This window comes from Rattus norvegicus, chromosome 10, assembly GCF_021556685.1.
Source record: "Rattus norvegicus strain SHRSP/BbbUtx chromosome 10, alternate assembly SHRSP_T2T, whole genome shotgun sequence".
NCBI classification, from domain to species: Eukaryota; Metazoa; Chordata; class Mammalia; order Rodentia; family Muridae; genus Rattus; species Rattus norvegicus.
The window spans coordinates 17,821,125-17,837,268 of NC_141543.1; the positions used below are offsets into that span (position 1 = coordinate 17,821,125).

A 16,144-nucleotide genomic window follows, 5' to 3' on the forward strand; every position below is an offset into this window, starting at 1 on the left:
TAGAACCTGTAGAGACTACCTCCAGCAGATAGGCAATGTCCCTTGTGGAGCGATGAGGGCACCACCCACTTCAAAGTTTTTAATCAGAAATGTTACTGTTCAAAGGAAGAAAATTGACAAAAAATGAGCAGAGTCTGAATGAAGGGCCATCAAAGGACTGACCCACCTGGGGATCCATCCTGTCTATAGACATCAAACCTTACACTGATGCTATGATCAAGATGCACTTGCTGACAGGACCCTGGTGTGGCTGCTCTTTGGGAGGTCTGGCCAGCAACTGATCAATTCATATGTAGATGCTTGGAGCTAACCATCAGACTGAGCTGAGGGACTCTATGGCAGAGCTTCAGAATGACTAGAGGTGCAGAGGGGGTTGCAACATTGGCTGTCTGGACATCCCAGGGAATTCAGAGACTAGACAACCAACAAAGGAGTGTACAGGGAGGGATCTATGTGTTGCAGTAAAATTTTAAAAAAGGTTTCTTTTACCCCACACTAGAGCTGGCACTGTAGGGCCACATGTCATCTGTGGGATATTTTCATCTCAGTCAGCAAAGCTTCTCACCCGCTAAGCTCAATCTCATATCACACTGCCGATGACTACTCTCTAAGCCTGGCAGCAATCTCTCTACCTATCTAGTTCCCAAGGCAGGTTGCCACCATGCCAGGCATACACATCCCAATTCTGTGGTGGGCTCAGTGTGTCCTGCCACCATACACTCTCTTGAACTCAATTAAGTCACCACATGAAAGAGGAGACCACACAATAACTTCTAATCCAACTGATAAGATGTAATTGTCCATCTAAACCGCACAAAATCCCGTAAACATCCATCCCTTAAGAAAAGTCATAAAACCCTGTATCTATGGAAAGATGCATAGCGAGGATCATTCACACCTGCTTCCATGTTGATTCTCTCTACATCCATGTCTACAGATGCATATGTAGCAGAGGATGGCCTTGCCTGACAGCAATGGGAGGGGAGGCTCTTGGTCCTGTCGAGGTTTGATGCCCCAGCATAGGGGGATCCTGGAGTGCTGGGCTGGGAGAGGGTAGGTGGTTAGGGGAGCACCCTAATGGAGGCACAGGGGAGGGAGAGATGGTGGATGTGTGATCAGGGATTTGTGGAGGGTTAACCAGTGAGTGGGATATAATTTTAGATGTGTATGAATGGAATGGCTTATTTAAAAAACAAAAGAAAAGGAAAAAAGATGAGGAGAAAACATTTCATGTTTCAAATTAATTTTCTTTTGTTTTATGTTGTTTATTGAGACAGAATTTCATAATGTAGCCTATGACCCAGAATTCATAATATAATCTAGGCTGGCCACACACTTGTAATCCTCTTCTCCCAGTCCCCTGGTGCTCATCAGTATAGGTCTGTGACTTTAGTCATTTCCTGTAAGGCTCTGGTGCCTGGGCACTCTTCACGGTGATCTCTCACCCAGCTAAGTGCCTTGGTTAGGGTGAGGTAGAGAGAGAACTCAGGCAGGGAGAGGAACTGCTTCTGCTGCTGCCTCAGCTGCTGGTCATTCTACTCTCTGCTGCTCTTGCTTCAGTTGCTCTGGCTGGACTGAGCCAGTAGGGGACTGAGTAACTGGCAAGGGGTGCCGGCAAAGTTCAGGAGAGCAGATCTCTTCCCCTCAAGCAGTGGTGTTACAGCTCTTATGACAGAAGTTTTCAGACGGTGGAATAATTCCTGCACACCTTTAACTTTGAACACGGTACTTAAATAGAGTTTTTGGATGGGACAGTGTCTGACAGCAGGTACTTCTTTTGGTTTGGCCTTAGAGCTTGGGCAGAGCTCATCTACACATTTGGTAGTGTGGTCCTGCTTCTGCATCTTCTCTGTCTTGGGCGTAAGTGACCTGTAGTCATGTACTCACCTGTGGAAGAGGGGCTTGGGGCATTGCTCTACATGAATGGTCTGTCTCAAACTTCACTGCAAGGTTTTGTGGGGGGCTGCAGTCAGTGAGGTCTTGATCTGGGAAGCTGGGAATGCACCTGCCGTACCTATTAAGGTTTCCAGGGATTTGACCTATCTGGATCAGGAATCAGGGTACCTTTCGCAGCTGAACGCCACACAATTTTCAAAATAAATTTCAAAACATACTATATTTTTTCATGTTCAAAGGATAAGTAGAATTACTAAGGGTTGGACTACCTAAAATTAATAAAAATAGAAGTATGAAAACTTGCAGTACTTTAGAACCTTCTTTTGTAAAATAAATATTACAGAAAGGGATATAGAATTCATGAATGGCATGCTGTATGCTGGGATTATGGAAGACATTTCCCTTTTTATTAACCATTTTCCTGCTTTAATATTGTATGCCACACATGTTCATGAGGAGATAAACATACACTCAAATGGGTAGTAGAATAGTTTTTCTGTAGCATCAAATAAAAATTTCCCTATTTGCTGCATCAGTACTGATTATATATATTTCAAAGTCTCTATGTCTCTATTTCTCTGTCTCTGTGTCTCTGTCTCTCTGACTCTGTCTCTCCTTCTCTTTCTGAAGCAGGGTCTTTACATAGTCCCACTGTCCTGGAACTCACTATGTAGACAAAGCTGGCAGACGTACTCACTGACCAGAAAACATGCACAGTAAAGAAACAAGCAAGCCAGCAAGTGTAAAATGAAACTAAACAAAAGTTTGACAAAATTGCCAGATTAAACAGAGACTTCAGGAAGAGGAATTGTGAGAAAAGCAGGGATCAGGTGGAGATTAGGGAATGAGAAGATCCTGATCAAAAGAAACAGCTCATTAGGCCCTCAGCAGACTTGTACTGGAAGAAGGAAGAGTGAGCAAAGCAGAAAACAGGGAAAATGTTAGCACAAGCTGGAGATCAGAGAGAAAGCAAGAGACAAGGACAGCGGGCAAAGACAGGAAGTACTGCCAGACACATGACAAGATTCTATGGGGAAAGGAAGGAAGGAGTCGGGGAATTGCTTTTAGAAATAATGTCTGAAGATGTCCCATTTTCTTTGAAAACAATAATTCATACATCTGAGAAGTCCTACCAACTTTCAACATAAAGCATGTAAGAACTAAAGGTGGTAGATGTCTTCCAGGCCAAGCTGCACACATGGGCTCACAGTGGTGTGACAACATATATGAGATGTGTGTAAGCAGAGGCTACACAGAAGTAGCAGAGGAAGTGGGAATGAAGTCTCACTGCTAGCCTCTAGCTATAGAGCTGTTGGCAAGTGTTAGCCACTAGGAAGAGTCTGTTTTCTCTAAGAACGTAGCCTCTTTAACTCAACCACAGTCCAAGGGAAGGCCACACATCAGAGTATATGAAAGCAGAAGTTAAAATGGTGTGAAAGAAAGAAAGGAGGGAAGAAAGGGAGAGGGAGGAGGGTAAGAGGGAGGGGTGGATGGAGGAAGGGTGGTTGGAAGGGAGAGTGAGAGACAGAGTGAAACAGAAAGAAACAAAAATGAAAAGATAAAAATAAAAGGAATGAATATTTTCATTACAATTGAAAAAAAAATCTTAGAAATAAAAATACACAAGATCAGTAAAACCAAGTTACAGGCACTAACTTTAAGTTTTACTATGAAATGGAAATTGAAAGCTAATAAACTTTTTACTAAGTGAAAGATCCAGGACAACTAGACCTGCATAGCAAGACTCTGTCTCAAACAAAACAAAACAAAACAAAACAACAGCAGGAACAACAACAGCAGGAAACAAGAACAAAAGAGTTGCTACCTGGGAACACCAGCAGACATTGACAGAGACAGGAAAAAGGGAAGAGGGACTGACAGGTCTGAAACCTAGAACTGTAGGAGGCACAGATCATTTGAATTGAATCGACCTATTTCCTGCTAAATGTTAGATGCCATAAAATGCCCAGATATCATTGTATAAGTTTACATATTCTGGGCTCTGTATTTGGGAGAGATAATTGATGCTTTTCTTACAAAAGGTAAGTGCTAAGTTTCAGATAATTGACAAAACATGAAGAATTCTTAGACAATAGCTCCCTCTGTGATGTGCAACACTTTCAACATTACTGCTTAGATGGAAATCTCATGGCGAGCACTTTCCTTAAAGCCACTTTCATGTCCCTGTTTCTCAGGCTGTAGATGAAAGGGTTCAGCATTGGTGTCACCACTGTATACATCACTGCAGCGCCGTATCCCTCCCAGCTGAGTAAGAAGTTGAGGGGTTGAAATACACAGTGATGATGGTGCCATAGAAGAGGCAGGCCACAGCCAGGTGGGAGCCACAGGTAGAGAAGGATTTCCATCCTCCCCTGGGGGATGAGACTCTGAGGACAGCACACAGGTGATGTGGATGTAGGAGATGAGGGTGCAGACAAATGGGGTGACCATGACCACAGCTCCCTCTGTAAGAATCATCAGCTCATTGAGATGTGTGTCTGAGCAGGAGAGTTTCAGGAGGGGAGCCACATCACAGAAGAAGTGGGGGATGATATTGTCTGCACAGAAGGAGAGTCGAGCCATGAGAAGTATGTGCAACAGACAATTCATGTTGGCTACCACCCATGACCCCATAACAAGAAGGGCACAGACCTGATGGGTCATCTTTGTTGTGTAGCGTAAAGGGTGGCATATGGCCACAAATTGGTCATAGGCCATCACAGCCAGCAGGAAATTGTGCATGTCACCAAACACACAGAGAAAATACAGCTGTGTGAGACACCCAGAGAAAGAAATTTTCTGACTCCCAAGTATATGGTTGGCTAGTACATTAGGGACAGTGGTGGAGGAGAAGCAAACATCCACAAAGAACAGGTTGCTGAGGAAGAAGTACATGGGGGTGTGCAGGCGGGAGTCTGTGCTGATGGCCAGGATGATGAGCAGGTTTCCCAGGACAGTGGCTAGGTACATGATGAGGAAGAGGAGGAAGAGGAGCTGCTGCTGCTGGGGCTGCCTGGAGAGTCCCAGGAGGAGGAATTCAGTGACACTGGACTGGTTGGTGCTGCTCATGAGTCTGAGCCCAGCTACAAAACGAAGATGCAGAGGTCAGAAGGCCATCTTCAGGTTTGGATGCTACAACCAGGTTCACACTAATCCTGCATTACGGTTTCTGGATTAAGATTCACTCCTATTTTCTACACACTCCATTTACAAATCCCAGTTTAGATAGTGTTGGTTCCCCAGATTGACCCCTTTAGTTTTATTGGATATAGTACACAACCTTTCATGCATGTCACTCTTACCTGTATCTGGTAACATTTCCAATTTCCTCCCACTCCTTAGAAGCTCCAAGGAAAGGAGAAGCAGCCAGGTATTTTAGTGATCTCAAGCTCCAAACTGGTGGAACTGTGACTACTGCTGCTGCCCCCTCTATGGGAGAGAGTGAGCAGCACTTGGTGCAGAAGAAACATCAGCATTTCTAATGCCCTGAAAACATCAGAACATGGGAGCTCTATTATTTTACCTTGGAGGTGTTGAGTAATTGTGTTCATTATTCTAAGGATCTGGAAATCAGGGGAATATGGTTAGGTTCTGAGGAGCTCAAGAGTGGATGATCACTGTCCCAGACCTCTGTGTCAGAAGGAGTTCTGGGAGAATTAGATATGATGTCCCACTGGGGATAGAGTCCCTGAGTATCTCATTAAAGACCAGCAGAAAGTAGTGGTGCAAGCCTGCTCTTGGTCCCTCTTGACCAACAAGTGTGGAACATATCATGTAAGTTCACAGTCAGAACTTGGTGATGAAGCAGTCTGTGTGGAGTGAAGTCCCAGAGACAATTCCCTGAGACTGATCTGAGCCTTAGGGTTGAAGGATCTGTTCCCCTTCTACTTCCCCTCAGCACAGAACATGATGTTGTGGCACTGTCTGAGGGAAAGTTCTGTCTTCCTCACATTTGATTACTTACCACATAGGGCTTTTAGCTCATCTGCCCATAGGTAGCCCTGGGAGTAACTAGCATTTCAGAGTCTAGTTCAGTTCTGTGAAATACACAGTGTAATGTTCAGTGAGAGAAAGGTAGATTGGGGAGTGTGTAGTCCTCCATGCCTGAAGGATACCCATCTGCAGGAAACCTCCATCCTTGGGAATTGTGTCTTGCCAGCCCACAGTGATGTGTGCAGTTCTGAAAATGTATAGACCCTTGAGTGCAGCTCCAACAGCTTCCTTTGTACTCCTCATCCCTTGCCCAGAGACGATTCATGACAGGACTTCTAAACCTAGCATGGGTACATCCTCAATGTGATTATCTTGTCCATGTGCCTCCAGAAGCTTACAACCTACTTCTACTTGATTTACAGATGAATAAGCAAAATTCTGAGAGATGACAACAAAAACTGAAAACACACAAGAGTTGTGGAAGGAAGTTGGAGAAAGTCCTACTTGCGGTTGAGTTCAAGATTTGGGGCACTTCTAATGACAAGATAGATGAGGCCTTCCTTCCCAGTCAGTGTCAAACAGTAGAAGCCAATTCTCTCTCAGTTCAGCCTGGGAAGTAGTTGATAAAAATGATAGCATGTGCTGGCTTACACCTCTCATCCAGACACACTGAAGTCCGAGGGAACTAGATTGCTGTCATGTTCCAGGCTAGCCTTATCTACCATACCAGACCCAGCCTCATAAAAACAAAATCAGCACAAAGGAAAGAGATATTAGAAGCTGGAGAGATGGTTTAGAGGACTGGTTGCTCTTGCACAGGGACCAGGGTCCATTTCCACCCACAGGACCAAAGGAATTAAAAAAAAAAGGAAAATAGAGTTTAAGGGCATAGATGAAATTATACCAGGTTTTATTTAATTCTTGCATGTATGTGCTTGAATGTCTATGCTGTCTGTTCTTAACATATATTTCAAATGGTCTACAATAAAGTTCTTAGTTTAAAATCAGTACTTTTGTTGGTCATGGAGGTCCATGCTTTTATTCCCAGCACTTGGAAAACAGAAGAAAGTGGGTCCCTGTGAATTTGAAGGCAGTCTGGCAACACAATGACTCTCTCTTAAGAAAACAACGAAAAAAGTATTACTTTAGCAAACTTGGATGGTGGCTCAGTGGGTAAAGTCCATTCTTTGTAGCCTTAAAGACACAGTTTATATCCCAGAACACCCAATATACCAAACAAGTATGGCAGCCAGCCCGTAATCCAAGTGCAAGAGTCAGAGAAGATATGCTGGCTGAAAGGGGCTAGGTAAACCAGCTGAGTTAGCAAGCTTTGGGTCCAGTGATAGAGCCTGTGTCCGTAGACTGTGGAAAGAGATCAGAGGATACATGGCCCCAATCTCTGTGTTCTACATGTATGTGCACAAGCATGGACCCCACTTGTGTGCATATATAGGAGCACACAAATATAAATGCATGGACATTGCACCCACACACATGTGCTTTCACAACATAGCTATTCATTGATTAATAAAATTTAAAGAAAAGGAATATCAGATCTGAGGATGAAGCAAAAGATAGCCTCATGACCTCCTTAAGAATAAGTTTATAGGCTGAGTGACGTTGTCCAACGCCTGTTTGTGTAATTCTCATCAGGAAGACTGAGCAAGGATGATCTAGAGGCCAAAGTCAGCCTGGGTCACACACCCACACCCACATGCACGTGCACATGCGTGCAGACACATGCATAAACACACACACACACACACACACACACACACACACACACCACTTTGGAGAATTTTCCAGAGTTAGAACAAATAGCAAGAATGACGGCAGAAACTACTTTTTGTAAAGATGCTATCAATCTTAATGGAATTTTAATTTTTTAAAAACTTTTATTTGTATAAGTGTGTAGGACGTCCTTGTGCTCACATATAAGCCTAAGCGAGCCACAAAAGTTAAACTTACAGGGTTGTCTCTTCAAAAGGAGAAACCTATAAGGTATTTTCCTTCCAGAAAGATGAGAAAGGAGGTGGCTAATAGTATTGACTCCCTGTGTGGCCAGAGTTGTCACACAGATCCTTATCTTGAACTTGTCTCAATCTATAGCACCAGCCTCTTCTTTAACCTGCTTCCTCAGTTAATCTACGGATCCCATCTTTATGGAAGATGTCACATGTACTTTCCATTCAGTCATGTCTGAGGCTTTGTTATGCACATGGCATTGAGTTAGTTACTCCCAGGAAACGTTTTCAAATTTACTTTCTGAAATATGTCTAAAATATACTCCTTGATCAAAACAATCATTCGCCATGATCAAGTAGGCTTCCTCCCAGGGACGCAGAGATGGTTCAACATGTGGAAATCCATCAACGTAATCCACTATATAAACAAACTAAAAAAAACACATACTCATCTCATTAGACCATGACAAAAATTTGACAAAATTCAACACCCATTCATGTGAAACGTCTTGGAATGATCAGGAATTCCAGGCACATACCGAAATACAGTAAAAGCAATATACATCAATCCTGTAGTCAGCATCAAACTAAATGGAGAGAAAGTCGAAGCAATCCTACTAAAATCAGGGACTAGACCAGGCTGCCTACTTTCTTCCCACCTATTCAATAAAGTACTTGAAGTCCTAGCCAGAGCAATTAGACAACTAAAAGAGGTCAAAGCAGTACAAATTAGAAAGGAATTACTGAAAAATATCACTATTTGCAGATGATATGATAGTATACTCAAGTGACCCCAAAATTTCACCAGAGACTCCTAAACCTGATAAACAATTTCAGCAAAGTGACTGGATATAAAATCAACTCAAACAACCAGTAGCCTTCCTCTACTCACAGCATAAAGAGGCTGACAATGAAACTTGGGAAATGACACCCTTCAAGATAGCCAGAAATAATATAAAATACCTTGTTTGACTCTAACCAAGCATGGGAAAGATCTATATGACAAGAAATTCAAGTGTCTGATGAAAGAAATCAAGGATGATCTCATAAAATGGAAAGATCTCCCATGCTCATGGATTGGCAGGATTAATATAGTAAAAATGGCCATCTTGCCAAAAGCAATCCACAGATTCAATGCAATTGCCATGAAAGTTCTAACTCAATTCTTCATAGAGATAGAAAGAGCAATTTGCAAATTCATTTGGAATAACAAAAAAAACCCCAGGATAGCAAAAACTATATTCAACAATAAAAGAAATTCTGGGGGAATCACTATCCCTGACCTCAAACAGTATTACAAAGCAATAGTGATAAAAACTATATGGTATTGGTACAGAGACAGGCAGTTAGATCAGATTAATGAAACAGAATTGAAGACCCAGAAATGAATTCTTAGGTACATAGATTGAAATAAAAAATATCATCCTAAGTGAGGTAACCCAGTCATAAAGAGCACACATGATATGCACTCACTGATAAATGAATATTAGCCCAAACACGTACAGTCACGTGATCTTTGACAAATGAGCTTAAAACTTTCAGTGGAAAAAAAGATAACATTTTCAACAAATGGTGCTGGTTCAACTGGAGGTCAACATGTAGAAAAATACAAATCATCCCTTTCTTATCTCCTTTTACAAAGCTCAAGTTCAAGTGGATCGAAAATCTCTACATAAAACCAGATACACTGAAACTAATAGAAGAGAAAGTTGGGAAAAGCCCCAAACACATAGGCACAGGGGAAATTTTCCTGAACAGAACACCAATGGCCTATGCTCTAAAATCAAGAATCAACCAATGGGACTTCATAAAACTGTAAACCTTTTGTAAGGCACAGGACACTGTCAATAGGACAGAACATCAACCAACAGATTGGGAAAAGATCTTTAACAATTCTATGTTCAATAGAGGGCTAATATCTAATATAGGAAGAACTCGAGAAGTTAGCCTCTGGAGAAGAAAATGATCCTAGTTAAAAATGGGGTAGAGAACTTAACAAAGAATTCTCAAATGTAGACTATTGAATGGCTGAGAAGCATCTAAAGAAATGTTCAACATCCTTAGTCATCAGGGAAATGCAAATCAAAACAACCTTGAGATTCCACCTCACACCAGTCAGAATGCTAAGATCAAGAACTCAGGTGAGAGCAGATGCTGATGAGGCTGTGAAAAACACTCCCCCATTACTGGTGGGATTGCAGGCTGGTACAAACACTCTGGAAATCATGCTGGTTGTTCCTCAGAAAATTGGACATCATACTACCTGAGGACCCAGCTACACGACTCCTGGGCATAACCCAAAGGATGCTCCAACATAAAACATGGGCATATGCTCCACTATGTCCATAGCAGCCTTACTTATAATAGCCAGAGGATGGAAAGAACCCTTATATCCTTCAACAGAGGAATGGATACAGAAAGAATGGTGCATTTACACAATGGAGGAATACTCATCTATTAAAAACAATGACTTTATGAAATTTTTAGGTACATAGATTGAAATAAAAATTATCATCCTAAGTGAGGTAATCCAGTCATAAAGAGCACACATGATATGCATTCACTGATAAGTGAGTATTAGCCCAAAAAACTGGGAATGCAATGTAAAGACCAGATGAAGCTTAAGAAGAAGGTAGACCAAAATGTAGATGCTTCAGTCCTTCTTAGATGGGGGAACAAAATACTGATGGGCAAAATAGATGCTTCTTAGATGGGAGAAATTTTGGAGCAGGGTCTGAAGATCCAGAGACTGCCCCACCTGGGGATCCATCTCCTATGCATTCACTGAACCCAGATACTGTTGTGCATGCCAAGAAGTGAATGATGACAGGAACCTGATTGATATAGCTGTCTTCTGAGATGTTCTGCCAGAGACTTACTGATACAGATGTGGCTTGCAGCTAACCATCAGACTGAGCACAAGGACCCCAAAGGAGGAGTAAGAAAAAAGACTGAAGGAACTTAAGGGAGTTGCAACCCCATAGAAAGAACAACAATATCAACCAACCAGATCCCTCAGATGTTCCAGGGACTGAACCACTAACCAATTAGTACACATGGAGGGACCCACGGCTCCAGCAGCATATGGAGCAGAGGATGGCATTGAATGGCATCAATAGGAAGAGAAGCCCTTGCTCCTATAAAGTCTCATTTCCCCAATGTAGGGTACTGTTGAGGTAGGAGTGGGTGGGTTGCAGGGGGTGGATGGGAATGAGTACATCTTCATAGAAGCAGAGAGAAGTGTGGAGACCTGAAAGGGGAACGGAGAAAGAGGGATAACATTTGAAATGTAAATACATAAAGTATCCAATAATAGAAAAAGAAAAAAATATCTTCCTTGGATTGTTGCTTTGCTGGCCTTGTGGTCATGAAGAGGTATCACAGACCCTTCTGTGAGTGTGTGTCTTACATGCATGTATGTGCATCACATGCATGTCTCTTGCCCATGGAGATAAGAAGAGGATGGCAGATCTCTTGGATATTGTTTTCCTGATGGTTGTGACTGGCAATGTAGGTACTGGGAATAAAACCAAGGTCCTTTGAAAAAGCGATCACTGCTCTTACCTCTGAGCCTTCATTCTAGATCAGATGCTTAAGTGCACTTTATTTCTATCAACATAGTAAGTCATTGTGGTGTAACATACTAGAGTTTATCAGCTCCTGTGGTCAACAAAGTGGAAGAGAGTTTTACTAACTTTTGGGCCATGCCAGGCTGATGACAGGGTGACTGAAAGTTGTTTTACGTGAGGATCCTCATCCGAGGATTCACAGTGTCAGGGAAATAGACTGCATAAAATAACCCAGCCAATGATAAACAAGAGCAAACACAGCAAGGGGAACCAGAACCTCGATATGCAATGATATATTCCAAAAATATCCAGTTTTTGATAACAAAATGAAAGATTGCAAAGAAACAGCCAATTATGCACAAATATGTATGACCTTACAGCAGAAAAACTAGCAAGAGATATGCCTTGTGGCAAGAGCAGAAGGCCATCTTTAGCAAGGATATTCCCAAGAAGCCACTGTTTAAATGTTGGCAGATGGAAAGACAAACAATATCGAAGAGGTAAAAAAAATATGAAAACAATGTCAAATCAAATAGGGAATAAGGAGCCAAAAATTATGGAAAAAAGTCAAGTGGAAATTCTTTTTTTTTCTTTTTCTTTTTTTTTGGACCTGGGGACCGAACCCAGGGCCTTGTGCTTGCTAAGCAAGCGCTCTACCACTGAGCTAAATCCCCAACCCCTCAAGTGAAAATTCTGAATTGGAAAGTAAACAATGGATATAAGCTGTTCACTAAATGCACTCTACAAATTTGAATAGATCAATAAATAATGGGAAAAATTTCAAATAGTCATATAGACATTTTGGAAGTTGAAGAAAAGGAAATAGAAGCAGGAAAAAATGAATACAGGGTCATGCATAGACAACGCCGCAAATACATACATTAAGGATTCTTAGGCGAGAGAAAGGAAAGATGATGTATGAAAAAATACTGACTGTAAACTCATTTAAAAATGATCTATGAATATAGGAGGCTCAGTTAATATAATTAGATTTTCATTTCCATGGCAAACACAGTCAGGAGTCATATTTAATCTGCTGAAAATAAAAGATGAGGAGGTACAACAGAGCAATGGATACAGAAAATGTGGTACATTTGCACAAGGGAGTACTACTCAGCCATTAAAAATAATGACTTCGTGAAATTCATAGGCAGATGGGTGGAAGTAGAAAATATCATTCTGACTGAGGTAACCTAATCACAAAAACATACATGGGATGTCCTCACTGATAGGTGGATATTAGCCTAAAAGCTCAGCCTACCCAAGATACAATCCACAGACCACATGAAGCTCAAAAATGAGGGCAACAAAGTGCATATGCTTAGGTCCTTCTTAAAAGGAGGAATAGAAATATTCATTGGAGGAGACATAGAGACAAAGTTTGGAGCAGAGACCAAAGGCAAGGCTATTCAGAGACTGCCCCACCTGGGGATCCAGCCCATATACATATAGCCACCAAACCAAGACAATATTGCTGATGCCAAAAAGTGCATGCTGACCGGAGCCTGATATAGTTGTCTCCTGACAGTTTCTGCCAGAGCCTGACAAATGAGAAATACAGAGGTGAATACTTGCAGCCAACCACTGAAATGAGAACAGGGTCCCAATTGGAGGAGTTAGAGAAAGGATTTAAAGAGCTGAAGGGACTTGCAGCCCCATAAGAAAAACTATACCAACCAATCAGAGCTCCCTGGGACTAACCCACCATCCAAAGAGTACACATGGACAGACCCATGGGTCTATCTGTATATGTAGCAGAGGATGGCCTTGTTGGGTACCAATGGAAGGGGAATCCCTTGGTCCTGTCAAGGTCCTCCCACCCCCCACCAAGTGTAGGGGAATGTCAGGGCAGGGATGCCAGAAATTTTGTCTGGTTCAGTGGTTGAACACACTCATAGCAGAAGGGGGAGTAGGGATGGGGATAATATTTGAAATGTAAATTAAAAACTCCAATAAAAATTAATAAAAAACAAACAACTAAACAAACAATGGGGAGAAAATATTTTGTGTTTTCAATTTATTTCCTTTGGTTTTCTTTTTGCTGTTGTTGATAAAGACAGAATTTCACAGTGTAATATATGACCTGGAACTCATAAGATAACCTAGTCTGGTCACAAACTTCTGATTCTCCTCCCTCAGCCCGCTGGTGCTGGTACTGTAGGCCTGTGCTACTATGTCAGCTTTATTAGGCATTTTCAAAATAACTTTCAAAATACGTGGTGTATTTACATGTTTTAAAAGAGAAATAGATTTACTAGGGGGTGGACATATATATAAATCAATAAAAATGAGAGTAAAAAGACTTGCAGTAATTTTGAAAGTGTGTTTTATACAGTAACTGTTGGAGACTTAAATGTAGACTACTATTTGAGTAAAATTATCTGAGCTCATTTTCATAGGTATAACAGAAAGGGATAAAGAGTGCAAGTGACTGACATGCTGGATCCTGGGATTGTAGAAGCATCCCCCCCCCCATTTTCTTCACACATGTTCATGAGAAGATAAGTCATCAGCTCAAATGAGTAGTAGCATTTTTTTGTAGCTTCAAAGAGTTTTTCCCTATCTGTACTATCAATATTGTGACATTGATATTTATTGATATAAAGCTCACTCTGTGTGTGTGTGTGTGTGTGTGTGTGTGTGTGTGTGTCTGCCTTTCTATCTCTCCCTCTTCCTTCCCCCTCTCTCTCCACAGAAAGAGTCTCCACATAATCATAATCCCACTGTCTGGAACTTAGTATGTAGATGATCCTGGCAGACATGTTCCCTGCACAGAAAACATGCACAGTAAACAATCAACAAGCAAGCAAATCTAAAACAGAACTAACGGAAAGTTTGACCAAAATGCCACCTCAAACAGATACTCAGGAAAGAGGAAATGAGAGAAAAACAGGGATCAGGTGGAGGTTAGGGAATCAGGAAAATCCTGATAAAGTATACAGCTCGTCAGCGGCCCTCAGCAGACTTGCACTGGAAGAACAAAGACTGAGCAAACCAGAAGACAGAGGGAGGGACAGTGCAAGCTGAGGCTCACAAAGGAAGGAAGAGCCAAGGACAATGGACAGAGGCTGAAGGCAGGCAGTGCTGCCAGATATGTACAGAACCGGACTCTCCAGGGAAGAGACAGTAAGGAGTTGGGGAACTGATTTTAGAAATAATGTCTGAAGTTTTCTCAAATTTCTTTGAGAAAAATAATCTAGACATCTCAGAAGTCTTACCAACTTTAACCATAAAGAGTGTTAGAACTAGAGTTGGTAGATGTCTTACAGGTCAAGCTGCACACATCGGCTCACAGTGGACTGACAACATATATGAGACATAAACAGAAGTTAGACACAAGCAGTAGAGGAAGTGGGTATGAAGTTTCACCACTTGCTTCTAGAAGTAGAGCTCTTGATAAATGTTATGCAATAGGAAAGGAAGAGACAGTTTTCATGAAGACTGTAGTCTCTTAAATACAACCACAGTCCAGTGGAGGGAAACACATCGAAGTATATGGCAGCAGAAGTTAAACTGGATGGGTGTGAAAGAAAGCAAGAACAAAATGAAGAAAGAAAGCAAGGAATGGAGGGAGGAAAGGAGATAAGGTGAGGGACAGTGACACAAGCAGTCAGAGTGAAACAGAAAGAAACAAAGGAAAATGAAAAGATAAAAAAGGAATGAATATTTACATTATAATTGAAAAAGAAAAATCTTACAAATAAAATACACAAGATCAGCACAACCAAGTTACAGTCACCAACTTTAAAAATTATGCTATGAAATGAACATTGAAAACTCATAAATTGTTTTTGCTAATTGAAATTTCAAGGACAGTCAGGCCAATACAACGAGACTCTGTCTCAAAGCAAACAACAAAGCAGTTGTTACATGAGAACAGTAGAAAACACTGACACAGGCAGGCAAAGAGGGCAGAGGGGCTGTCCTGTCTGCACACTAGAACTGTAGAAGGAACAGATCAGTTTTATTAACTGACATACGTGCTGCTGAATGTTAGATGCTGTATAATGCCCAGATATCAAGAATAACATCATAAGTCCAAGTGAGATGCAGAAGTAGGGTTTCCTGGAGCTCCAAACCCTCCCTTCTCAATCTACCAAGTCTGATCTTCCTATGAGATAGGCTCAGGCTGAGGTCTGTGTGGTGAGAAAGAACAAACATCTGTGGTTTACCAGAGGTGGCCCGGATAATCCCAGTTGGGTGCTGGCTCTGTGCCCAGGGTCACAGATCATTGCAAAGAATGTCAGAAGCCGATAGGTGTCTTGTAAGCACAACTGAACACAAGAGCAGAGGATCTGTCAAAATAGCAGCAGGCCCATTGCCCTGAAAATGGCAGAGGTCTGTGGATGCTGCTGCTGCTTGGCCATTCAGAGCACAGTCTTATAGTGAACTACATGAAGAGAGCCATTCAAAATTATCCCAACTCAGAAACCACATCCCATCTGGAGCAGGAGTCAATTCCTCATTCCAACACCTGACCCAGTTTTGAGCCTACCATTATTCGCTTTCCAGTGTTGTCCCATTGAAACTCCTCACTCATGAAAAAATTGTGCAGGGGTTCTCATGGTACATTCTGCCAAGGCCTTGACATGATAATGCAAATAACATTTATTAAACACTTTTTCATTCTTTTACATAGAGGGTTTGTACTCTGGGCTCTGTATCTGGTCGAGATAATTAATGCTTTTCTTACAAAAGCTAATAGCTAAGTTTCATGTAATTGACAAAACATGAAACATTCCTACACAATATTTCTCTCTGTGATGTTCAACACTTTCAACA

General features: G+C 41.7%; 1 pseudogene; it reads right to left on the reverse strand.

Annotated features, from left to right (window-relative positions):
• Positions 1 to 4,022: 4,022 nt before the first annotated feature.
• On the reverse strand, positions 4,023 to 4,965 carry LOC148002774 (olfactory receptor 1f45-like; annotated as a pseudogene).
• Between the last annotated feature and the right edge of the window lie 11,179 nt (positions 4,966 to 16,144).